Source organism: Phyllobates terribilis, unplaced genomic scaffold (assembly GCF_046119375.1).
Source record: "Phyllobates terribilis strain yellow unplaced genomic scaffold, ASM4611937v1 Scaffold_12__6_contigs__length_324123572, whole genome shotgun sequence".
Classification (NCBI taxonomy): Eukaryota; Metazoa; Chordata; class Amphibia; order Anura; family Dendrobatidae; genus Phyllobates; species Phyllobates terribilis.
Window position 1 is genome coordinate 241905062 of NW_027362772.1, and position 26910 is coordinate 241931971.

Below are 26910 nucleotides of genomic sequence, written 5' to 3' on the forward strand. Positions count from 1 at the left end.
CACGGAGTCGACTAAGCCGCCGTGCGACCTTGGTCAGATTGGGATGATACTTAGTTACGCCCCTCCAGGCACTCCTCGGTTCATGGTACAGTGGGATCACTAATCACGCTCGCGCCAGTCAGTCCGAGCTCGAGCGTAACAGTTTGCTCAGGCCATGGTTCCCGTTGAGCCCCACGGCCTTTCGCTCTCATAGACATTTTGAATCCTTGTCTGGCAAATACGTGCACCAAGAAAAATTTTTTTCTCAAGCTATGGCCCAGGCGATTTACGCACCAGCCCAAATGGATCTATCAGCACTTGTTCCTGCGGATCCACCAGGGTACTATGGGGATCCAAAACGTAGCCGTGCATTTGTGGTGCAATGCATGCTGCATTTCAAGTTCTATGATCACTATTTTCCTACTGATCGGGTTAAAGTAGCATTCATGATGTCCTACCTAGCGGGTGATGCCTTGAAATGGATCACCCCCCCATGGGAAGCATGGGATCCTATCGTCTCTGACCTGCAGGCCTTCCTGGTGGCCTTTCTAATGGTCTTCGATGACCCTAATCCTGAAGCTTCTGCTAAAGCTTCCCTTCCCAATATCCCGGAGCAGCCCCGATGGGTAATGTGTGTAGATAGCCTACTAGTCCTCCAGCCCGAAGAGACTGCTACCCACCCAGAATCCTCACGGGATGACTATGCTCCACAGAATACTTCTCTTCCCAACCTTAAGAGGCAGTCCAGACGTGCAAGGCGTAGAGGTAAACCATCACGCCAGGTTCTGTCCTCCCAAAGACCTCCTGTTCCCCAGCCTGTAGAGGCAGCTTTCCGCACAGAATCCATGAAGGATGACTATGTTCGTCAGGCAAAGCAGAAGCCAGAACTCAGTCACAAAATCAGATTGCGGTCCCGCTGCGGTGGTTTGGGACCCCCCGACGGTCTTTGTCCAGCGAAGGTTGGAGAATCCCAAGACATTAGGCCTGTAGGAGAGGCAGCCCTTGGAGTTAGTGTTTCCTCTCCACAGATGACTATGACTGTCTCCGTGGCAAGTGAAGGCCTCGGATTAACTGGAAGTTTTGGGCTTAAAGCCTTGAAGAGTCGGTGTCTGATTCCCATCCGACAACTCCAGAAGCCGGTTTGGGCATTGTCAGCAGAAGGACGAGCCCTACTCAGAAACAGTCAAAATATGTCTGTACAAATTAAGCTCCAGATTGGAGCATTACACATGAAGAAGTTCACATTCCAGGTGCTGACTGGCTTACCCACAGGTCGTCCAGAGCCGAGAGATCTAGTGGCGGCTCAGGTATGGAGATCCTGCATGGTGTATCCTGGGGGACTGCTAAGGTACAAGGGGTGTCCAGTCCCCACATCTTCAGCACAGTCAGCAGTTTCTTCTTCTTCTTCACCAGATCTGCTAGTCGCTGACTCGCTGTGCGCTGAAGTCTCCGAAGGGAGAGAAGCGGAGGCGATGTCCCCACACAGTCTCGACGATTGTACCAATGATCTGGCTTCAGGTACCGTCCCGCCTTACAGACATGTCATCTCTGAAACCAGTCTGAAGATGGTCCTAAAGCAAGGACCCTCCGTCTCTAATAAATCTGGTCTTACGTCCATCAAGGCGGTGTTTACCCCCGAGTCTCTGCACCCCTCCAACCAGGCGGAGGACCTCCAGTTGTCTCCTGAATCCTCCGGGGTGCTACCTGATAACAAAGGGAGAGACACTTTCCTACACCCTGTACCTAGTACTTCGCCCACTTCATTCAGTAAGCCTGGCAAAGTGTACTTCGAAGCAGTGATTACCCCCGAGTCTCTGCACCCCTCCAACCAGGCGGAGGACCTCCAGTTGTCTCCTGAATTCCCCGGGACGTTACCTGTTAAACGGAGAGAGACTTTCCTACACCCGGTACCTGGTACGCCGCCCACTTCATCCAGTAAGCTTGGCAAAGTGTACTTCAAAGCAGTAATCACCCCCGAGTCTCTGCACCCCTCCAATCAGGCGGAGGACCTCCTGTTGTCTCCTGAATCCTCCGGGGTGCTACCTGATAACAAATGGAGAGAGACTTTCCTACAATCTTTACCTGGTACTTCGCCCACTTCATCCAGTAAGCCTGGCGAAATGTACTTCGAAGCAGTGATTACCCCCGAGTCTCTGCACCCCTCCAAACAGGCAGAGGACCTTCAGTTGTCTCCTGAATCCACCAGGGTGCTACCTGATAACAAATGGAGAGAGACTTTTCTGTGTGCTGTTCCTGGTACTTCACCCACTTCATCTGCTGCTGAGGATGGCTTGATAGGAGGAAGCATCCTAGTCACAAAGATGATGAGACCAGTTTCGTTTCCTCTAATGGACAGAAGAGGTAATCCTCTTGAAGAGAAGGATTGGCCTCCAAATTCTCGGCAGAAGACCCTTGCAGGCTTGAAGAAGAGGGGGCGCAAGGGGGGGGGGTACTGTAACATCCCTGGCAGCGTGCTTGCATAGTGCACCACCTCTCACTATGCAAGACCGCAATCTTACCTGTCAGTCCAGCCTACAAACCTTGCTCCAGTTCATGCTGCGTGCATGTCTCTTGACTGACTGCTTAGGGCGGCGGCCCGGTTACTTCCTGATTCTTATAGCTGCTGTGGGCGCACCCCTAATGCGTCTCAAGCCTATTGCTGTGAGTCACTGGATATTTAAACCCCCTCCACCCAGAAGGAGGTGCCTGAGCAACACCTTCACTCAGTCTTTGCTACTGAATTGCCAGGTCCTGTCCTGTTTCTAGTCTGTTTCTGCCACTCTGGGGGCTGCATACCTAGACCTGTTATCTCTGACTTCTAGTCTGTTTCCGCCACTCTGGGGGCTGTATACCCAGGCTCGTTCTTGTATCTCATTGCAGTAGCAGTTCCTGTCTGAACTGTATCCTAGCCTGTTACCTGTTTGTTTCTATGTCCATACCTTCCCTTTTCCTGCAGTATCTGAACCTGCACCTAACTCCAACTCGTTGTCTCTGTGCTTCTGTTTGTGAGTTTTGTGTCCACTCGCTACTTCATAGGAAGTACCTCCCTGTCTGCACTCCAGCCGTGCTTGCCAGTATCTCCCTGTCTGCATACCGGCCGTGCTTGCCAGTGCCGACCTGTCTGCATACCAGCCGTGCTTGCCAGTGCCCACCTGTCTGCATACCAGCCGTACTTGCCAGTACCCACCTGTCTGCATACCAGCCGTACTTGCCAATACCCACCTGCCTGTATGCCAGTCTAACCTGCCTGTTCCTGCATTCCCCGGTGTGGGTCAACAACTGTGACCAGGGTCTGACCTGGAGTAGCACCTGGTCCCTCTGCTCGGTTCCTAATTGGTCCACGGAGTCGACTAAGCCGCCGTGCGACCTTGGTCGGATCGGGTTGATACTTAGTTACGCCACTCCAGGCACTCCTCAGTTCATGGTACAGTGGGATCACTAATCACGCTCACGCCAGTCAGTCCGGGCGCGAGCGTAACAGCAAGGCATCATGAAATGTGAAGATTTCCAAAGGATTTTGAGTCGCAATCTAATGCCCAGTGTTAGAAAGCCGGGTTTGCATCCTTGGTCATGTAGGACAATCACCCCAAACATACTTCAAGAAGCACCCAGAAATGGATGGAAACAAAGCACTGGAGAGTTCTTAAGTGGTAATTAAAGCTTCAGCAGTGTAAAGTCTCCCACCACTACCACTTACATACAGATGCTACAGAGAAACTGTGAATACATACATTAAATCAGTTAATTTTGACTGCTTTGTTGAATTTCTAACTACAGATCACCGTAAAAATCAGAATCTGTCAATGAGTTTTTGGAAAAAAGCAATCAAGCTATAGCCAGTGGAAGAGATGTATGTGACCAGAATGAACACTAATTTCCAGCAGATTATACCTAACACCTATCCCTATACTAAATGCAGCTAACAGCTGTATTAATAGGGAATAGAATAGACTTTGGGTTTATTTATTTTTTGTTGTTTGGTTGCCATATTATACTAAGCTAGCTAGATGTTTCTTTACAAGAGCCCCCTACTATACCAACTATGTAAATAGATTAGCTCAAACAATGATACCTGAGCCCTGTGAGTAATGCTCTCCCTAACCTCTTACCTGTGGATGTGTACTTAAAAAGGAGATATGCTTCTGCAGCAGTGAGACTTGAAACAGAGATTCAGAAAGACTTTACAAGGAGAATCAAAGATCAGCCTCTCTTCAGACAACTTTGAGGAGAGTAGTTTGAAAGCATGGCTTTAACCAAAGAGACACAGATTTGGATTCTACATGATTCTGTGTCAATGCAACAAGAAATCCCAAAGGCATATTGTCCTATAGCACACAATACAAACCACAGGTAGTGTGCAGTACCAAGTACTAGACTCCAAAGACATGTATACCACAAAAAGAGAGAATGGAGCTTTTGTTTAAAGATAAAAAATGTATAGATTTTATTAGCACAGAATATAAGACAAAACAAGACACATAATAAAAAGACATGTGCAAGAGGGCTAGGATCAATAGCAGCGGGTACTGGCAGAACTAGGGGGGATGGGGATTACAGGGGGATACATGCCAAAATGATAATCATACATCATTAAATATAGCTTGCACCCATGAATCCCCGAGACCCCTTACTGTGGCAATAAGACTCCACTGAGTAGAGCCCTGCAAATAGACTGTGGATTATGGCAGTATTAAAATGTAGTCAGTCACTGGTAAGTACTTCAGCCATAAAAGTCCAATAAACAGCAGGGAAAAGAACCCCCCATTGGGGCATATAGACTAAACCACAGTAGAGGAGGATGGCAGGTAACAATGCTTACCCTAGGCCAGTATATCAGCAAATAGAAGGGATAAGCCGCTTCCCAACGCGCGTTTCGCGTGTAAACTGATCGGCTTTCTCAAGGGAAGGTATGTTAGTGTGGCGACAGGACCTTAAAATACATCAGGTGGGAGGTCAGGAGGTGCACCACGTGACCGTCAAACAGCCAGTAACATCCGTAATGCGGCGCATGCGCAGTGGAGCGAGCAGGTCCCGCAGCTGCAACACGGCGGTCACTTCCGGGAGTACACAGCGAAGGGCTGCGTAGTCACAGAAGGGAAGACGCCGGGCGCAGCTGAACGGGGCAAGGTCGCGCCGCACGCACGCGCACAGAATGTGGATGGCAAAATAACATAGGGTGCATTTAAAGAGACAGAACATGAATGCCACTCTATGAATAGGATACATAGATATGAATGGGACACATCTCCACATAAATCAGCAAATTAACACAGGGTGATAATGAAATGCTAAGGCACCAATAACTCTTCATAAATGGGATACAGAAATATCAATGGGTCAAATGAGTACATATAACAATATCCATACATAGTTATGATGCATACAGAGAGTCAGAGATAGTGGTTGCAGGGGTGAGGTTGGTGCACAGCTGCATATCTTGGGGGAATAAAGAAGACCTAAACAAAAAATAGTGGACAAAATATAAAAACAGAAATTAGGAAACATAAAGGACCACACCAAGGGAAAAATAAAAATAAAAATTATGAAATAAAAACTGCTAAAGTAGAGCTCAACAAATACGCAGTGCAGACCATAAAGAGAATGTCACCAGGAGGAGGCACACGCATAGTAATTCATAGAAATGGGGCATAACTAATAGTCTCGTTCAAACCCTTTGGGGACAAAGTATCCAGTGTGACTATCCACTTTGTTTCAGTCTGGGCCAATAGACGCTTCACATTACCCCCTCTTGCCCCAAGGTGGACGACGTCTATGCCCCGGATAAGTAGTGATGATGAGTCACAATTATGAAAGAAGCGAAAATGACGGGGAAGAGTTTTTAACTCAGAGGGGTCCGTCACGGACTTGGCCGCAGCAATGTCCCTAACGTGTTCCCGAACTCTGACTCTGAGTTCCCTAGATGTAAGACCAACTACATCCACTACACTGCCCTGGGGCTGCACTCTTCCCGTGGGGAGTCACACCACCTCAGCTGCATACGCCATCAGCCCCAGCGGTCTGCCCTGCAGCGGCGGTTCCTAATGACTGCAAATCCACGGGTGGCGTAGTCGGACGCTAACAACAGCACATAGCAGACTACCACTGGCCTGACCACCCTGAGCCACGGAACCGGGTTGCCACTACTACCCCCATCGTTCCCCTATTGCCCGGATCCGAGTTCCCCACGGCCCAGGGGGTGAGTCAGCTTTGGCGTAGTCGGCAGGATTGTAACCAACCCGCCACAAACGGCTATTGCGTGCCTGAAAGAGACTTTGCATTTTCCTGAGAGAAGTTTCCCGCCATTTCCACGCCGTCTCCCGCCATCTTCCATCGGTTCCCGCCATCTTCAGCCATTTTCCCGCCATCGGACGCCATCTTCAGGACGCCACGCGGGAAGAAGAGGGGCGTGGACGTCCAAACCGCGCGAGACCCGAAGCTCCACCCCACGCACCGACGCTGCGCAAGGCCCTGGAAGGGAAAAAGAGCGACGCTGACGTCACCAGGACGCAACGCAAGGTCCTCGTCCGGAGCAGCATCAGCGGAGCCGCGGCCTACAGAAGAGGATTGTCGGAAGGTAGGCCACGCTTAACTAGGGGGGAGGAAGATGTCGGACACGGAGGCGCCCACTACCACCAGCACAGCTGCAGCAGCGGTGATGCCATTTTCCCTGCCTTACATCCCTGGAGCGGCCTGGCTGCCAAAGTATTCAGGGGAGCCCCATGCCTTAACTGACTTTAAGGAAAGGCTGTACAGTTTATTCCAAGTATACCCCCTGACAGAGGAACTGAAGGTTAGCATACTAACAGGGCAGTTAACTGGCGCAGCCCAAAGGGAGGTAAAGTCATGGCCCGCTGAGGAGAAAAGGACTGTAAACGGTATTCTCGCCCGGCTGCGGGGTACCTTTGACACACGTACCTCCGCTGAAATTAAAATGAGGTTCTATGGATGTAAGCAGAGGGCACAGGACAGCATCAGAGACTATGCTAAACTTGCAGGAAGCCTTGAGGGCCATCAAACAAACTGACCCTGGCAGCATGCAGGAAACAGACAAGCTGCTAACAGAACAATTCATAGAAGGTCTGCTGTCTAACGCCCACAGGGCCCAACTGCGCCTCATGTTCTTTCAGAACCCTGATCTGACCTTTGCCCAATTTAAGGACAGGGCCATAAGGGTGCTCTGTGAACCCGCAACAAGTGGCGCTATAAACCCCTGGCGCCCTGCTCTCACCTACCACCAGGAGGCGGCCCCCTCCCCTATGGACTCCGTGGGGGCTGATGCCCAGGCCCTGAACCAAGCCCCGTCGAAAGATCTGCACCACCAAGTCCAGGAGCTGACCAGGAGCGTCGCGGCGTTGACCAGGACCGTCCAGGCGTTACAAGTGGACCCGTCAAGACCCATCGAGCTGGCTTCAAGTCCAGAGGATGTCCCGTGGCGTCGACAGAGGAGGATCCCGTCGTTCCGAGGGAGGCCCACAGACCGCTACGCAGAGGATGGACAGCCCATTTGCCGTCGATGCAACCAGCCCGGACACATTTCCAGGTACTGTAATTTAAACGGGTCCAACCTGGGGCAGAGGGCTGACCCCCAGGCATAAGATCACCAGGCCCTTATAATTGGCGTGATAAGTATTTTGGGAGGCGCCCGGTTTTACCCGTGGTGCTAGACGGTATCCCCATGAGCGCCTTGCTGGATACTGGGTCGCAAGTAACCACTATCCCTTATGTACTTTTTAAGCAGTATTGGACTGATGCTGATATCACACGGTATCCAGACAGTAACTTGAGCATCATCGCCAGTAATGGCTTACCCGTGCCGCAGATGGGGTTCAAGGAGATGACCATGAAAATTGGTAAAGTTGAACTGCCGGCACAGGGAGTGATTATTGTGGACATTGACCGTCGTGAAAGTCACCCTAAAATAACTGTGGGTACTAACGTGATTGAAAATTGTCTTTCAGAGGTAATTGTAATTCTACAACAGGTGGCGGTGAATGCTAGTTCCAGCCAACAGAGAGTCCTCAACAAGGAGATAAAAGCCCTGATGAGACGGCAGCAGGTAGAACTGTCTGGTGGTGAGATCGGTAGCGTAAGACTGAGTGACCCATTCCCCATTTCCATGCCTCCCAAAAGTGAAATGATGATCTGGTGTCAGACTGCAATCGGTTTGAGAGGTAGAGACTACCAAGCCATGGTAGAACCCGTGTACTCGGACAGCAGACCCACCATTTTGACAGCTCGGGGGCTGGTTGATGTCCGTCATGGGAGGGTGCCCGTCCGCATTCTCAACATTGGAGAGAGGGAGGTGCACTTACCCAGGTACGCTACACTTGCCAAACTGTTTGTTGTTGAACACAAAGCTATCAGGGCCGTGGAACCCTTGCCTCCATCTCCACAGGCAGAGGGTAATGGCTCCCAGAAACAAAAGGACGACTGGTGCCAGAAACTCCATGTGGGTGCTGACTCCACTCCCCTGCACCAAAAACAAGGAGTCTACCGGGTGGTACAGGAGTACGAGAGAGTCTTTAGTAAGCACCCGCTGGACTTCGGCAGAGTAAAAGGGATAGAACACCACATCCCCACAGGGAACCACCCACCAATAAAAGAGAGACACAGACCTGTACCCCCCGCAGATTATCAGAACGCAAAGGGCATGCTAAGAGAAATGAAAGAAGCTGGGGTCATTAGAGATAGCTGTAGCCCCTGGGCAGCCCCCTTGGTTCTGGTGAAAAAGAAAGACGGCACCATGAGAATGTGCGTAGACTATAGACAAATCAACCGTATCACCCATAAAGACGCATACCCGCTGCCTAGAATAGAGGAGTCTTTAGCCGCACTAAAATCAGCTAACTTCTTTTCTACTTTGGACCTTACTAGCGGGTACTGGCAGGTTCCTGTGGCAGAGGCTGACAAGGAGAAGACCGCCTTCACCACCCCGATGGGACTGAGTGAGTTCAACTGTATGCCTTTCGGGCTCTGCAACGCACCAGGGACCTTCCAGCGGCTGATGGAATGCTGTCTAGGGCACCGAAACTTCGAGACGGTCCTCCTTTACCTGGACGACGTGATCGTCTATTCGAAGACCTACGAGGACCATCTAAAGCACCTGGCCGAGGTGTTCGAAGCCCTGGCAGGCTATGGCCTGAAGGTGAAACCATCGAAGTGTCACCTGTTGAAACCGAAGGTCCAGTACCTAGGGCACGTGGTAAGCGCGGAAGGAGTGGCCCCCGACCCTGACAAGGTCACGGCAATCAAGAGCTGGCCAAGCCCCTCGAACATCAAAGAGGTGAGACAGTTCCTCGGGTTGGTAGGCTACTACCGAAGGTTCATCCCCGGGTTCACTAAGATGGCAGCTCCTATGCAGGACCTCCTGATAGGACAGTCTAAGTCCAGAAGTCAAAAGCCACCCTTCAAGTGGGATCAACCGGAAGAGGAGTTCTTCCGCCAGTTGAAGATGGCCCTCACGGGGGATGAGATCCTGGCCTACCCTGACTATGGCCAGCCTTTTATCCTCCACACAAACGCCAGTAATGTGGGACTGGGAGCCGTACTGTCCCAAAACCAACAGGGCAGAGAAAGGGTGATCGCATATGCCAGCCGGAAGCTAAGGCCCACCGAGAGGAACCCGGAGAATTACAGCTCCTTCAAGCTAGAATTCTTGGCAGTGGTGTGGGCCGTAACGGAACGCTTCAAGCATTACCTGGCCTCCGCAAAGTTCACCATGTACACGGACAACAACCCGTTGACACACCTGGACAATGCAAGACTGGGAGCCCTGGAACAGCGGTGGATGGCCCGTCTCTCCAATTATGACTTCGTGATCAAGTACCGGGCAGGCAAAACCAATGCCAACGCTGACGCCCTATCGAGAATGCCTCACTTACATGAAGGTGACGAAGACCCAGAAGAGCTGGAGGAGGTAGAACTCCCCGCGTTTCACCGGTATGGAGCCGCTCAATACTCCCACCGCGTGAAGGAGGAGGATCTAACAACCGTGATGATCAATCCCCTACCTCACCACAGCTGGGCCGAGACCCAAGATAGTGACCCTGCCATCCACCTGGTGAAAGAACTGCTGACCCGGGAAGGCGCCCGCTTAGATCCAGATGCCCCAGAGGAAGCCAAGCAGCTATGGAAAGAGAAGAGCAAGCTGTTCCTCTACGAAGGCAAGCTGTGCAGAAGGCTTGTCAACCACCGGACACACGAGCTGACCTGGCAAGTCGTGGTCCTGGGGGCTTACCATGACAGAGCGGGGCACTTCGGTTGGAAGAAACTGGAGTTCCTGCTAAGAGGACGGTTCTTTTGGGTCGGCATGAGAGGGGCTGTAGAGAAGTGGTGCAGAGACTGTGGCCCTTGTAACCTAAGGAGGAAGGACCGTGCCAGCCAGAAGACACCTTGAGGCCCATCGTCACCATGCAGCCTCTTGAGCTGGTAGCTCTGGACCACGTCAAATTGGCTCCAAGCCGGTCAGGATACATCTATGCCCTGACAATCGTGGACCACTATTCCTGTTTTCTAGTGGTGGTCCCGGTAAAGGACTTGACAGCCCAAACAGCGGCCAGAGCCTTCCAGCAATACTTCTGCCGTCCACATGGGTATCCGGAACAGGTCCTGACGGACCAGGGTCCAGCGTTCGAGGCTGAAATCTTCCAAGAGTTCTGCAACCTCTATGGCTGTAAGAAGATTCGGACAACACCTTACCATCCACAAACCAACGGAATGTGTGAGAAAATGAACAATATAGTCATTGATCTCCTGAAGACGTTGCCCCTGGAGGAGTGCAGCCTGTGGCCAGAAAAACTGCTGGACCTGATAGACTTATACAATCATATCCCGGTGAATGCTACAAGCTGCACCCCGGCTTACCTGATGCGAGCCAGACCAGGTAAGCTGCCCTTAGACCTAGAGATGGGAGTCCTGACGCCTGAGGACACCTCCCCGGATGCGGACTGGGACACGGAAAGGCAACTGCAGTACAAGAAGGTACAGTAGAGTGTGGAGAGGAGTCTGGCCCAGGTGAGAGAAAGGCAAGAAAGACTCTTCAACCAACACGCCCCTGCTGGTCCCCTGGGACCTGGTGAGCAGGTCCTGAAGCGAAAGAGAAGGCTACATAAGTTGGACGACCAGTGGGAAAGGGAACCCTACACCGTCCTGCAGTCTGATCACGACAACCCGAAGGTGTGCGTGATCACCAAGGACGGAGGAGAAACCACTAGTACCATCTCCAGAGACCACCTAAAAAGGTGCCCAGAGCAACTCCGTAGTGCAGAAGAGGATCAAAGTGACCTTGAACCCGCAGAGGACAAGGAAGAAATGATCAGCACCGTTCTCGGAGAGTTCCCTCAGTCCTGGACTCGAATAAACGATGCAATAGTGGTACCCATCCTGCATTTCCTGCAACCGCCTGAGAAACAACCTGCACCAGAGCTGGAAGGTGAAGAAGAACAAGCAGCTTCAGAGGCAGAAGAGCCTGTACCAACAGCCCAGGAGAGTCAACCCTCTGCTGACAGTGAGCCTGCCATGCCTGCGGTAAGCCAAAGGACCCGCAGACAGCTGCCTGCCCTACCTGTACACCAAGCTGGTAGCTGTACCCCTAACGCTAGTGGGGAAAGCCAGGTCGGTCCACCACCAGACAGTGGGTTAAGGAGGTCAACCAGGAGCACAAAGAGGCAGATACCCGCTCGCTGGGGAATATAGGGTGCACTAAAATTGTAAATAACCCTGTTGCCAAGTGTTGAAATGTTTGCAAAGTTACGTGCATGATTGGTAATTCTGTGTTTCAGTTTCTTACAGTTACCGTACGGACTCAAAGGTTATGGACTTTTAATAACCGGGACTTTGTATGGACTGCGTTCGGAGCCTAACCAAGGAATGAACTAAGACTGTGAAGGACTTGGAGTAGGACAGACCCCCACCTGGTTAAGGCTCCCCGTTGTGTTGGTGATATGGACACCCGGTCACAGACCACACTGTGATCTTAAGAACTCAATCTGTGCGTCACTTTCCTGATAATGTTTTATAGTCATGTATATTGTCTTTGTTTACTGTTTAGTCCCGGAGTACTAAATTTTACTAGGGGGGAATGTGTCACCCTGGCCTGGATGCCACAAATATAATAAAGCTGTGTCTGAGAGCAAGGGGGAGGTTCTCTAGTCAGGGGAACATTAGCATGCAATACCTCCTGTCTCAGGCCAGTAGGGGGAGCAGGCTGCCCCTATAAAAGCTGGTACTGGGAGCAGGGTTGAGAGAACTGGACGACCTGTCTCAGGACTGAGAGGTGTCCCAGAGCAGAGAGGGACAGTTGTATTGCACCCTACGAGGAAGTGTGGCAGTAGGAGAGCCACAAGCCAGAGAAAAGAGGCGAAGTGAGCCTGTCTTGGCAGACAAAGAACTCTATTTTACCAGACTTTGGTCTCTGAGGCTGGGAGGATTCCACATCCTACAGCAGATAACCAGTCCGCAGGGGACTGTATGTTCCTTGGCCTAAGAAGCCCGGAGGCTCTGCCACAACAGAAGGGACCAGCACAGCCGTATCAGGCCGGGAGCAGAAAGGAACCCACGTTGCAGGCCATACAGGCGAGAATACACGGAGAGCTCGGAACCGTGAGCTGTTACCCTATAAGGAGGAGATAGCCAGAAGGAGCGCAGAGAGCACGGTAGGCCTACACTCTCACCCTGATTAGGGCCAACTTTCCATTTGCTCTCAGATGTCCAGGTCCCCTCCTAGCCGGGACTGTTTGTGGGTCAGTTCACCTGTTCTAGTAAAGACCCTGGACTGCAACCTGTTGTCTGTGTGCTCCTTGCTCCTCCAGCACTATCAGCACTGGGACTCTCACCACCATCACTCCCACCATCCACTACACTGCCCTGGGGCTGCACTCTTCCTGTGGGGAGTCACACCACCTCAGCTGCATACGCCATCAGCCCCAGCGGTCTGCCCTGCAGCGGCAGTTCCTAATGACCGCAAATCCACGGGTGGCGTAGTCGGACGTTAACAACAGCACATAGCAGACTACCACTGGCCTGATCACCCTGAGCCACGGAACCGGGTTGCCACTACTACCCCCATCGTTCCCCTATTGCCTGGATCCGAGTGCCCCACGGCCCAGGGGGTGAGTCAATTCCGGCCTAAGGGTAGGAGGCCCTGACTGGAAAGATACGGATCTGCTCCATTGACCATCAGAGAGACATGAATACATTTGGGGAGACCAGGTTGGGACAATGAAGTCGCTTGGCCCCATGGATATGTTGTTTGGGGTTGCTAGGTGGGACCCTCTGGTCGCCTGGAACCCATGGAGACATTTGGAGAAGCCAGATTGGGACCAGCTGGTCATCTTGCCCCATGGAAATTCTTGGAGAGGCCAGGGTGGGACCCTCAGATCTCTTGGCTTTGTACCTCGATGGACTGCTAGCTTCCTAAGCTTGACTCTGCCTTTTCCCTGTGGGGGCCCGCCAGAAGTGGGGGGCCACTGGTTGAGGTAGTTGGACCTGGAAGTCCCAAAGTCGCAGCTGTTCTATCTCAGACGGGCGGAGCGGAAGGGTGAGACTGTGTAATGTTGTACCATCTTGGGTATATGCTGGGACTGTTCTATGTGTTTATTTTCAGTTTTGTGGCTCAATAAAGTATTGCCACTCTGTTTTACCCTCACCCTGTGTTGTTTGAGTAGTATTACGCCCACGGAAGACCCCGGGTCTTCACATTTTGGTGGCAGAGGTGGGATACTACTCAGCCCCGCAGATCTGGGGGAGCTGCAAGGGGACTGGTGTTAGGACACACCATCCAAAGGGCTCCACAACCAGAGAGGCATGTAGACAGACCCAGCAGTCCATAGGTGAGGCATATACAGTGGGTTACAGATGCTTCTATGTCCTACCCCTTTAGCCCGGCCTTGGGAGGAGGCTCGGAGAGGATATACAGCAGCAACAAGAAACAGCAACTACAGGAGCTGTGTCAGCTTCAACGGATTAAATACCAGGCCACCGACACTCATCGGATTTAATTCAGGAACAACAGGATGCTGAGGACTTCATGTGTGGATGCCATGGATAGCAATCTGTTTTTGTCAATTATGTGTGCAGTTTATTCGCAAGGAAGACATGGAATGTGCTCTGAGGAAACTGGATGATGCAAAATTTTGTTCTCATGAAGGTGAGATCTATTACCTTCTTGTCTGTGCTTAAAGACATGCTGATGGACTGTCTCCAATAAGTGGAGAAGGATGATTGGGATCCTATCATGTCTGGCTGATTAAAATTGGGGCAGCAATGTGACGATACAGCCTATAATCTTAATCAGTCAGACGATTAGATTTGTTATTACAAGAGAAATACACTATTATGTTTATGTTGACTTGTAAATGTTTGTGTATTTCTGTGGCTGGTCAAGAAGGTCATACTATTCGTATAACCCTGAATGTTGACTTGTATTAGTTTGGAAACAATGATGCGTGTTACTATGCTAATGACATATTATACTAAGCTAGGTAGATGTTTCTTTACAAGAGCCCCCTACTATACCAACTATGTAAATAGATTAGCTCAAACGATGATACCTGAGCCCTGTGAGTAATGCCCTCCATAACCCCTTACCTGTGGATGTGTACTTAAAAAGGAGATATGTTTCTGTAGCAGTGAGACTTGAAACAGAGATTCAGAGAGACTTTACAAAGCGAATCAAAGAGCAGACTCTCTTCAAACACCTTTGAGGAGAGTAGTTTGGAAGCATGGCTTTAACCAAAGAGACACAGATTTGGATTCTACATGATTCCGGCCTAAGGGTAGGAGGCCCTGACTGGAAAGATACGGATCTGCTCCACTGACCATCAGAGGGACATGAATACATTTGGGGAGACCAGGTTGGGACTATGAAGTCGCCTGGCCCCATAGATATGTTATTTGGGGTTGTCAGGTGGGACCATCCGGTCACCTGGAACCCATGGAGACATTCAGAAAAGCCAGATTAGGACCAGACGGTTATCTGGCCCCATGGAAACTATCGGAGAGGCCAGGGTGGGACTCTCAGGTCTCCTGGCCTTGTACCTCGATGGACTGCTAGCTTCCTAAGTTTGCCACTACCTTCTCTTTGTGGGGGCTCGCCAAAAGTGGGGGATCACTGGTTGAGGTGGCTGGCCCTGGAAGTCCCAAACTCGCATCTGTTCTATCCCAGGCAGACCAGCGGAAGGGTGAGACTGTGTAATGTTGTACCATCTTAGGTATACGCTAGGACTGTTCTATGTGCTTATTGTCCAGTTTTCTGGTTTAATAAAGTATTGCCAGCTGTTTTATCCTCACTTTGTGGTAATATTATAGAATGTATAATAGATTTGAATTTGCCCTGAAAAGAGGTTTTTTTGGTACATGGCAGCACCAAACTGTGTAGGAGCGCAAGCAACCAGGACTGCATTGATGAATTTCTGAGTACAGATCAAAGTAAAAATCATTAATCTGTCAATGAGTTTTTGGAAAAAAGCAATCAAGTTATAGACAGTGGAAGAGATGTATGTGACCAAAATGAACATTCATTTCCAGCAGATGATACCTAGCACCTATCCCAATTCCCTTTACTAAATGCAGCTAACAAACGTATTAATAGGGAATAGAATAGACTTTTTTTATTTATTTATTTTTTTTTTCTTCGATTGCAGCAGCAAGGACTTTAAGGCAATAAACCCTGACTAGATGCCTGTAATACACTATCCCTAGTGTGATAGCTCACCATACACGAATTGCAGATAAGAGAGGTAATATTGTAGAATATAGAATAGATTTGAATCGGATCTGAAAAGAGGTTTTTTTTTGTATGTGGCAGCACCAAACTGTGGAGGAACGCTAGCAAACCTGCCTGCTTTGATGAATTTCTGAGGGCAGATCACTGTAAAAATCACAAATCTGTGAATGAGTTTTTGGAAAAAAGTAATCAAGTTTATAGACAGTGGAAGAGATGTATGTGATCAGAATGAACACTCATTTCCAGCAGATGATACCTAGCACCTATAGCTATATTAAATGCAGCTAACAACAGCGGTATTTTTTTGTTCGATTGCAACAACAAGGACTATAAAGCAACAATAATTCCCGACTAGATGCCTGAAATACACTATCCTTAGTGCAACAGCTTACCGTACACGAATTACAGATAAGAGAGGTAATATAATAATACTGTAGAATATAGAATAGATTTGATTCAGCCCTGGAAAGGCTGTTCTTTCATTAACCCTCCTGGGAAATATAGTGGAGCATTTCACATCTACTCAGTCTGATATGGAGGAGACCAGGATCTTCTGTACTTACTGTACAAAGTCTCCTGTCCTGGCAGTGAAATGCTGTGGCAGTGTGAGAATTCACTAAGTGACGACCACCTGACAGCCCACAACAAGGCACTGGATCATATACTAATAGAACCCACCAGCTCTTTTGTTTTCCAAAAATGTTCCCTCAACTAGAAGGTGGAGCCTCATAAAAGCATTTTCTCCCATTAACAAGGAGTGGGTCTCCTAGACTGGTAAACGTATGTACTAAGTGCAAGGAATGCCAAAAATTAGAAGGAGGCACTCGAATACCCCTTTGAAGAGACATAGTGGAGGGCATCAGAAAACATTTTTTTCTCATTATTAAGGAGTGAGTATCCTAGACTGGTAATGCGCATGCACTAAGTGAATGGGCTGGAAAACATTACCCCTGGGGGTATACATATATATAAAAGAATGTTATAGTGAGGCCTCTAAAAATTATTAATGCAGGCATCATGAACATCCTTAAAAAATGTATAGTGAGGGTAGCATGATTACCCACTTGATATGGTGGTGGAGAAAGAGGAGAAAGAGGAGGACGACACAAAAAGGACGAAATCCTGCAGCTTATACCCATGTTTGGGTGGGAAGGGGTGCATGGGAATACACCAGAAAAAAAAAACACTGAATTTGAGTTTATGTTCTCCTGCTGGCTTCCGATGGTGTTGAGAAGTCTGGGCCAATCCATCCCTTGTTCATTTTGATAAGTCAGCCTGTCAGCATTTTCAGTTGACAGGTGGATGCGCCTATCAGTTATAATACCCACGGCAGCACTAAAAACCCTCTCTGACAAAATGCTAGCGGCAGGACAGGTCAGGATCTCCAAGGCGTAGAGAGACAATTTATGCCACGTGTCTAGCTTGGATACCCAATAGTTGTAAGGCACAGATGAATCACAGAGGACGCTTGTACGGTTGGCAATGTACTCCTTCAGCATCTACCAAAACTTTTCCCTCCTTGTCAGAGTACCCCGCGCATCAGAGCCTGGATGGTGAGAGTGTCTGAGAAAACTGTCCTACACCTTTGATAGTGTTCCCCTGCCTCTGCTGCATCTGGTATGTGTCTCCCTTGTGTCTACTCCTTGGTTGTCCAAGAAACTGTGACCTCTGCCGCCAGCATTGTCAGGTGGGAAATTTTTAAATAAATCTTCAACTAGGGGCTTCTGGTACTGCATCATTTTCGTAGACCTCTCTGCCACGGGAAGGAGAGATGAAAAGTTCTTCATGTAGCGTGGGTCTAGAAGTGTGACCAGCCAGTAATTAGTGTTGGTCAAAATGCATACAACGAGAGGGTCACGGGAAAGGCAGCGGAACATAAACTCAGCCATGTGTGCCAGAGTGCCAACAGTCAAGACTTCCCTGTCCACACCAAGAGGACGACTGTCCATTTCATCATCCTAGTCTTAAAGCCATCCACACTGAACAGACAGGATGAAGGTGATGTGGGTAATAAAATCTGTAGTGCAGGCAACAAGCTCATGTCCCTCCTCCTCATCATTATCACCCAATCCGCATTGAGAAGATGAGATGAGGCTAGGCTGTGGTAGCATTACCCTGTAGTTCCTTGCTCCATCTCAACTTGCTCCGCCTGCAAAGCCTCCTCTTTAATTGTGAGCAGTGAGCGTAGACAGAGAAGCGGGATGGTTATGCTGATTATGGTGTCATTGTCCTCCAAGTTTTGGAGATGTCAGGCATCCATGCCCACTCATCAGCTCTTATGTGCGGAGGCTGACCGGAATACCGATGGGCATGTTGGAACTGGTATTCAACTACAGGGCAGCACACGTAGTTAGCACTGCCCCCTTGCAGTGCTGGGGTCCTGGGTTCAAATCCCACCAGGGACAACATCTGCAAGGAGTTTGTATGTTCTTCCTGTGTTTGCGTGGGTTTCCTCCGGGTATTCTGCTTTCCTCCCACACTCCAAAGACATACTGATAGGAAATTATTACCAAACATATAGAAGGATTGCAAACCCAAATCATCATATCATATTTTTTATACTGCCATCTAGGGCAAAAATCCAAGCAAAGAAGCAACAAATTCTAAATCTAAAAATTGCTCAGACAAGATAAGTTTATATTGTGCAATGAAGTCTATAAATTTTATTGAGTACTTGATTACTCAATAAAATGTAATAACTTCATTGCACAATATAAACTTATCTTGCCTGAGCAATTTTTAGATTTAGATACTGATAGGGAATTTAGATTGTGAGTCCCAATGGGGACAGTGCCCATAATGTCTGTAAAGTGCTGTGGAATTAATGGCGCTACATAAGTGAGAAAAAAAAATAAAAATGAATACTGCCCTCTGCTACTCACAAAGCCTTGCCAACATATGTAACTTTGAGTTCCAACATTTTGTGACATCACACACCAGTTGGTGAGCTGGAAGTTGCAAACGCTGCTGAAGCACTGCCAGGGCGGTGAAAGCAGTAGCTAACTTGCAAAAATGGGCACACATGCGGTATACTTTTGCAAGCAGATCTGGGTAGGTTTTGAGAAACCGCTGAACCACTAAGTTGAGCACTTGGGCCAGGCATGATGCATGTGCAAGTTTGCCAAGCTTCAGAACCACCACCAGGTTACAGCCATTGTCACACAACCATGTCTGGCTGTAGGTTTAGGAGCGAGAGCCACAGATCAGTCTGGTCTGTTAGACCTTTCAACAAGTCTGCGCCGGTGTGCGGTTTGTCAAGCAGATTAGCTTCAGCAGAACCTGTTGCTGCTTGGCCAAAGCAGTGATGCAGTGCTTCCAGCTTCCGACTGATGTTGACGTTTCGGAGACGGGGGGTGAGGAGGAGGAGGTGCAAGAGCTGCTGTAGAAGGTGGGGGAAACCCTGATTGAAGCAGGGCCCGCAATCCTTGGCGTCGGTAGCACATGTTCCGGCCCAGGGACTGACTGGGTCCCAGCTTACACAATATTCCCCAAGTGTGTTGTCTTGGAAATGTAGCATCCCTGGCCACAAGCACTTGTCCACATGTCCATACTTAAGTGGAGCTTCCCTGTAACAGCATTGGTCAGGGCATGGCTGATGTTATAGGATGTAACAGCATTGGTCAGGGCATGGCTGATGTTATAGGACATGTGCTTGTGGAAGGCAGGGACGCCACACCGGGAGAAATAGTGGCGGCTGGGTACTGAATACTGAGGGACGGCCACCGCCATGAGGTTGCGGAAAGCCTCCGTCTCTACAAGTCTAAACAGCAACATTTTCCAGTGCAAGCAGTCTGGAAATGTGGTAGTTTAGTATTGTAGCCTGTGAGTGGGTGGCTGCATATTTACACTTGCATTCCAAGGACTAGGGTAGAGACAAATGAACGCTGCACTGGGACAAGGACGTGGCTGCTGACGGTGGTTGCAAGTGTGCAACGACAGGTTCAGGGTGGGAGGCATCTTCGCCTGTGTTATGGACAGGGGATTGGCGTGCACATAGAACCTCGGAAGAGGCAGTGGTGTCACCCGCAGACACTGTTTCTGGATCCTGGTGTTCGGCCCAACTAGTCATATGCCTCAGCATGCTGGTGGTGGTCAGGCTGGTGGTTGTGCTGCCACTGCTAACGCTGGCATGGCAGATGTTGCAATGGCCTTTTTGGGGTTAACTGGACAGTCTTTAAAAAAAAACACCAGACTCGGAAAGACCTAACCCTTGGACCGGTAACTTCCCTTGTATTGGTGTTCTGGGGAACAGTTGCCTGCCTTGTGTCTCTGGCCACCCCACTGTCTCTTCCTGCCTGTTGTGGTGCTATGGATCTCTCCCCCTCTGTGCTGCTGTCCTCGCTCTGCATGTCACATTCCCAGGAAATGGGAACAGGAAAACGCTCTGCATGTCACATTCCCAGGAAATGGGAACAGGAAAATGGCTTCTCGCCTGTGTGAAATTTCTCGTGTCCTTCAGAACCGTTGGCTTCGTCATCTGCCATAATAAGGGTATGTGCACACGATGCAGAAATGAAGCAGAAAATTTCTGCATCATTTCTGCATCTCCCTGGCAGAAAAAACGCATGCAGATTGTGCATGTGTTTTTCCTGCAGAATACATGCGGATCCACATGCAGATTCACATGCGTTTCCGCATGCAGATTGACAAGCGCTTTCCAGGCGATGTTAGCATCACCTGGAAAGTGCTTGATAACTAGGTCACACTATATAAATCCATGCAAACAGCATGGATTTATACAGTGTGAACCGAGAGAGTGTATATACTTACCTCCGATGGCCCGCGCTGTCCTGCTCAATCTGTTCTCCCTCGCCGGCAACTTTGAATTGAAAGACCTGCCGACGTCAGCGTCACGTGACCCGTCACATGACTCTGACGTCACCGCAGGTCCTACAACTCACTGCAAGTGCCGGGAACCAAGCGGGAGCGCTGCGCGGGCCGACAGATGGTAAGAATACATTTATTTTTTATTTTATTCTTCTTTTACAGCTTTTTTAATGGTACCTGGGTGTGGATGAGACTCTCCTCTCCTCCACACCCGGGTACCATCCGCACATTAGAACGCACCAATTACGCAAGTACAAATGCTGTCTTGCGGAATTGGCGCGTTCTAATGCAAGTCAATGGCGGCGAAATCGCCGCGTTTCCGCAAAATTAATTGACATGCTGCGGATTTTTGACCACAGCGTTAACGCTGCGGAAAAATCCGCATCATGGGCACAGCACATGCGGATTTCAATTGGGGAACATTGCTTCCCTTCTACCATGCGTTTTTCATGCGTTTCCGCGGCGTTTACGCAACTGCAAAAACGCCGCGGAAACGCATGAAATACGCATCGTGTGAACTCAGCCTCAAGCTGATGTTATGAGTTTTGAATAATATTTACCGTCAGTAAAATATTTATATAAATAGAAATAATTCCATATGAATTGCAAGGTATGTAACAAAGTTCTATTATTAATTGACTAAAGAGTAATTTACATGGGAAGATGGTTGTAAAACAATCAATTGTACTAATGTTCATTCTCCATCTTTGCCCAGTATAAACATCCAATGACAGACAATAAAGCATTTGTAATTTGTCATTGATCGCATGTTTTTTACGAGCAGCACTTCCTCGTGTGGAATAAGTGGATGTTTTAAGAATAAAAAATTGCATAAGAGGATGGAAACAAAGTATTTCTATAATCACAATGAATATAAATAAGCCCAAATCAACTTCCAATAATCAATTAGGGATAATATCTGCAATTGTGAAATGACCCTTGAAGGTGCTGTCGGCTACTATAATAATGATAACCTATACTTAGGATAGGTTGTCAATAATCATAGTAGAGAACAAAATGGAGATTTTCTGTTTTTGTTTATTCCTCCCTTTGTTCAAAGAGCCATAACGTATTTTTTCCATCCCCGTAGCAGTACGAGGGCTTGGTTTTTGCAAGACGAGTCATAGTTTTGAATGACACCATTTCTTTTTCCATTTAATGGACCGGAAAATGGTGAAAATAATGTGATAAAACTGCACAAATAAATGAAATTCTGCAATTATGGCGTTCATTGTTTGGTGTAAATGACCAGGCAGAATGATTCTCCAATTTAATGAAATAGAAAAAATAGTGGCACTCACCGGACTTTTCAAAATCCAAAGTCTTTATTTAACGACACATTAAAATTGGCTGCAGGCAGGGAGAGAGAGAGCATGTCTGGAGTCCTCCAGACATGCTCTCTCCCTCCCTGCAGCTGATTTTAATGTATCGTTAAAAAAAGACTTTGGGTTTTAAAAGGTCCGGTGAGTGCCACTATGTTTTTTATTTCATTCAATTCATATATCTGTTTTTGTGAGCACCCGGTACCACCAGGTTGAATTGCTCAAATCCAGGATTGGAATGGTTTAATACATATTGGTATTTGGTGCCAGCTAGTTTCTTTATTCCAGAAGAATGATTCTGCAGGTCAGTATGATTCTGGCAATACCAATTTTTTTTTTTTTTTTTTAAATGACCAAAAAAACAAAATCAGTAAATAAAAAACATTTGCTGATGTTGCAATATTCCACATCTCTGTTATAAGCTGCTGGTACAATGAGACAATTCCCTTTCTACAGGATTTTACTGAATCTCCACCTAGTTCACTAATCGTCTGGAGCAGCGATGGATATAATATAAAACACTAAACAAGATGAATCCCCCCATGAGCTTTGTTACGTGTTATTGGTGATCTATCATCTCGGTCTCTTCCTCCTGGTCCCTGGCGACATTCTTAGCGCTGATTGTCCATCCTCAAATCATCCTGTTATTTGGGTTCCTATCTCCATATTCTATGGTGGGTAAAGTAACCTGATAGGAGTCTAATCTCAACTAATGGCCCCTCACTCCTAAAATTGGGCAAATACTTTCCCCAAAACAATAATGACAGCAGATGATGAAGATATCAGGCCCGTTCACACTTCTATTTCATGACAACATCCAGGTCACCAGGAGGCAGGAAGTTACTTTGGTCATGCGCAGTGCATGACCAAAGTAATGTCTCCCTGTGTGTAGCGCTGACAGGCTGCATGGCTGCTGCTCTCTATGCCATGCAGCCGATCAGGCTGCAAAAAGTAAAAGTCCCATAGTGGGACATAGTGTAAGAGTAAACAAAAAAGTAGAAAAGCAAAAAAAGTAAATAAAAATGGTGCAGCTGAAAACATCATCTTGTCCCACAAAAAAACAAGCCACCATACAGCTCCATCATCCAAAAATAAAAAAGTTATAGATCTCAGAAAAAAGCGATGCAAAAAAAATATTTTTTCTAGAAAATAGTTTTTATTGTGTAAAAGCGCCAAAACATAAAAAAAGATATAAATGTGGTACCGCTGTAAATGTACTGACCCGAAGAATAAAGCTGTCTTAACAATTTTACCACACGCAGAGCGGCATAAAAAAAAACCCATAAAAGCAATTCCAGAATTGCTGTTTTTTGTTTATCCTGCCTCCCAAAAATCGGAATAGAAAGAGATCAAAAAAGTCACATGTCCGAAAATGGTACCAATAAAAACAAGCAATTACATGACTCTGTCGGTCAAAATATGGAAAAATTATAGCTCTCAAAAAATGGCGATGCAAAAACTAGTCTTTGCAAAAAAAAGCATCTTTAGTGTGTGACAGCTGTCAATCATAAAAACCCGATATGAATCTGGCATCGCTGTAATCGCACCAACCCGAAGAATAAAGTTGTCCAATCACTTATACCACACGAGGAACGGTGTAAAAAAATGAACTTTAGGGTTAGGATTGTATTAGGGTTGGGGTTAGGGTTGTGTTAGGGTTGTGCTAGGGTTAGGGTTGGGCTAGGGTTATGGTTGGGGTTAGGGTTGGGGATGGGGTTAGGGTTGGGCTAGGGTTAGGGTTGGGCTAGGGTGGAGCTAGGGTTAGGGATAGGGTTGGGCTAGGGTTAGGGTTGTATTAGGGTTGGGATTAGGGTTGTGCTAGGTTTAGGGTTGTGCTAGGGTTAGGGTTGTGCTAGGGTTAGGGTTGGGCTGGAGTTAGGTTTGGGCTAGGATTAGGGTTGGGGTTAGGGTTGGGCTAGGGTTAGGGTTGGGCTAGGGTGGAGCTAGTGTTAGGGTTGGGCTAGGGTTAGGGTTGGGGTTAGGGTTGGGGTTGTATTAGGGTTGGGGTTAGGGTTTGGATTTTTTCAAAAGTAAAGAAAAAAATGATGACGATATGGCGACCAGTGTTGAGCGCAAGTGCTCGCTACTTGAGTTTGCATCGGGTGCTCGTGTATGCACTGAGTATCGTGGGTGTTCGAGTGACATGCTCGAGTCTCCGCCCCATATGCTTCACGGCCAAAAAAACATTGCTGGGATCGCCTGCCATGCACGAGCGATCCCCGCATGTTTTTTTTTGGGTGTCTAACAACTGTGAAAGATGCGGGGCAGGGACTCGAGCATGTCACTCGAGCACCCGTGATACATGGTGCATACCCGAGTACCCGATGCAAACTCAAGTTGAGAGCACTTACGCTCAGACTAATGACTAGAGATGAGCGGTGTTCGACTAGAACTGTTCGCCAATCTCAAATTCGAGCTGTTTGGGGTGGTGTTTGAGCCGTTCGACGAACGCGAACGATTTGCAAAAAATTCGACTGTTCGAGGTTATGTTCGATAACTGTTCGTGCACCAAAAGCGTGTCCTGCATGTCTGGCGCTATTTAGAGCACCAATCATGCAGGGATTGTCTGCCACTCACTGTAATGCCACAGCCATGGTGGTTGTGGCATTACAGTGATTGCCCAAATCGATGGGAACAGTGCTCACAGTGAAACATGAAAAGCGGGCAATTCAGCAGCGGCATATATCGGTACCCGACAATTTAGAACAGAAATAATACTGCATCACACATAGATTAGATAGATAGAAACATGTCAGTCACATATATAAGAAGTACAGTGACATTTTAATAGCTAGTAAAGGCTAGGTCTTCAGCTGGGGGCTGATATTAGTAGCCTGGGAAGCTCCGTGGGTATTACCCCCTTCCCAGGCTTCAAACATCTGCCCCAGCCGTCTGCTTAACCTCCGCTAGAGACTAAAACACTGTCACTGTACTTCTTATATATGTGACTGACATGTTTCTATCTATCTAATCTATGTGTGATGCTCTATTCTTTCTGTTATAAATTGTCGGGTACCGCTGCTGAATTGCGCGCCGGCTTTTTAAAGACACGGTGCATGAAAACACTATTATTTTTTTAAATAAATCCTTTAACACTAAATGACAAGTACAGTAACCAACACTGTCACTGTACTTCTTATATATGTGACTGACATGTTTCTATCTATCTAATCTATGTGTGATACTCTATTCCTTCTTGTCTAAATTGTCGGGTACCGGTGTATGCCGCTGCTGAATTGCCGGCCGGCATTTTTAAAGAGAGTGTCTTCTGAGCAGTTTGTCAGCTTTTGGACACCTTTGAAGGTGTTTTCTATGTGTTTTTGTTTGCCTGCCATTGGTTTTAACGGTGTTCGACGGTGTTCAACGGTGTTCTAAGGTGTTCGACGAACAGTTCCACGAACATCCCGGTGTTCGATGAACCGAACCGAACCCGAACACTACGGGGGTGGCTCAACACTACTAATGACAACTTATTCAATATGATGACCTAATGTTATCAAATTCTGTCGTACCTCTGGGTTCAAAATGTACACTATACCCCTTGAAAAAATCCTTGAGGGGTCTAGTTTCCAAAATGATGTCACTTGTGGGGGGTTTCCACTGTTTAGGCACATAAGGGGCACATCCGCTAATTATTCAAGCAAATTTTACATTCAAAAAGTCAAATGGTGCTCCTTCCCTTCCAAACCCTGCCGTGCGCCCAAGCAGTGGTTTTCCCCCACATATGGGGTATCGGCTTACTCAGGAGAGATTGCACAATTAGTTGCATGGTGCAATTTCTCCTGTTACCCTTATGAAAATGCAAAACTGGGGGCTGAAAAACATTTTTGTGCGAAAAATGTGAAAATTTTATTTTCACGGCTCCATGTTATAAACTTCTGCGAAGCATCTGGGGGTTCAAGGTGCTCACCACACATCTAGATAAGTTCCCTGAGGGGTCTAGTTTCCAAAATGGTATCACTTATGGGGGGTTTCCACTGTTTAGGCACATAAAAGCAACATGGCGTCCGCTAATTATTCAAGCTAATTTTAAGTTCAAAAAGTCAAATGGCGCTCCTTCCCTTCTGAGCCCTGCTGTGCGCCCAAACAGTGTTTTTTCCCCACGTATGGGGTATCTGCGTGCTCAGGAGCATTTGCACAACAAATTTTGGGGTCCATTTGACGCGCCCCCTGGGCCATATTCTTTAGGGGAATACCCGGAGCCGGATCAGATGGGGGTTGTAGTCTCCGAGTGGCTGTGACCCGGTCCGTGCCCAGGGTGTCAAGCTCAGAGTATGTGGCAGTCCTACAGATGTTACAAAGTTCGTTATGTCGACTACGCCACCCGTTGGATTGCGGTCACTACGGCCGCCGCTGCAGCAGGGTCCGCTGAGGCTGATGGTGTTGGTGCAGCTTTAGATAGTATAACCCCCAACGGGAGGGGTATGGCCTCAGGGGGTCAGGTGCAGAGGATGGGGGTTGTGGTGGTGCAGCGTAGATGATAATTAAAGACAGAGTCGGGTTGTGCAGTTCAGGGTGTTTACTTACTGCAGATATTCCGGTCACTCCGGCCTTGAGTGACCACCCGAGCCGTGCTGCGTCCACCAGGTCCTGGATTCAGCCAACCCCCAAGCAAGTCCGGAGCGTGTCCCTGAGCCCTCCTTCTTGTCCTTTCTTCTGGCCGTCCCCACCAGGGATCCACCTAGGTCCAGCTCCCTCGGGCCTTCTGTTGGGAGACCCTTGGCCTTGGGTTCCCTGACCCTACACGTGGTTTGCCTTCAGGGTGGATGTGGTGGGTGGCCGTGGCAGATCCTGCCCACGGCCTCCGGTCTCTGGCTGAGGTATGCTTTAGCCCCCACCAGTTTGGGATCCGGTACCCTGTTGCCAACTCTTCACCCTAGGGTTGTACTTGGGTTCTCAGAGTTCCTTCTGTCTCCCCCTCTGGGTCTTTCTTGCTCTCCTCTCTCACTCTTGCTCTGGGGCTGCTCTGCTCTTCTGCTTTCTTCCTCTGACTCTGCAAAAGGCTGACTGACTTCTCTCAGACTGACCCTGATCTTAGATGGTGCCCACCTTAAATAC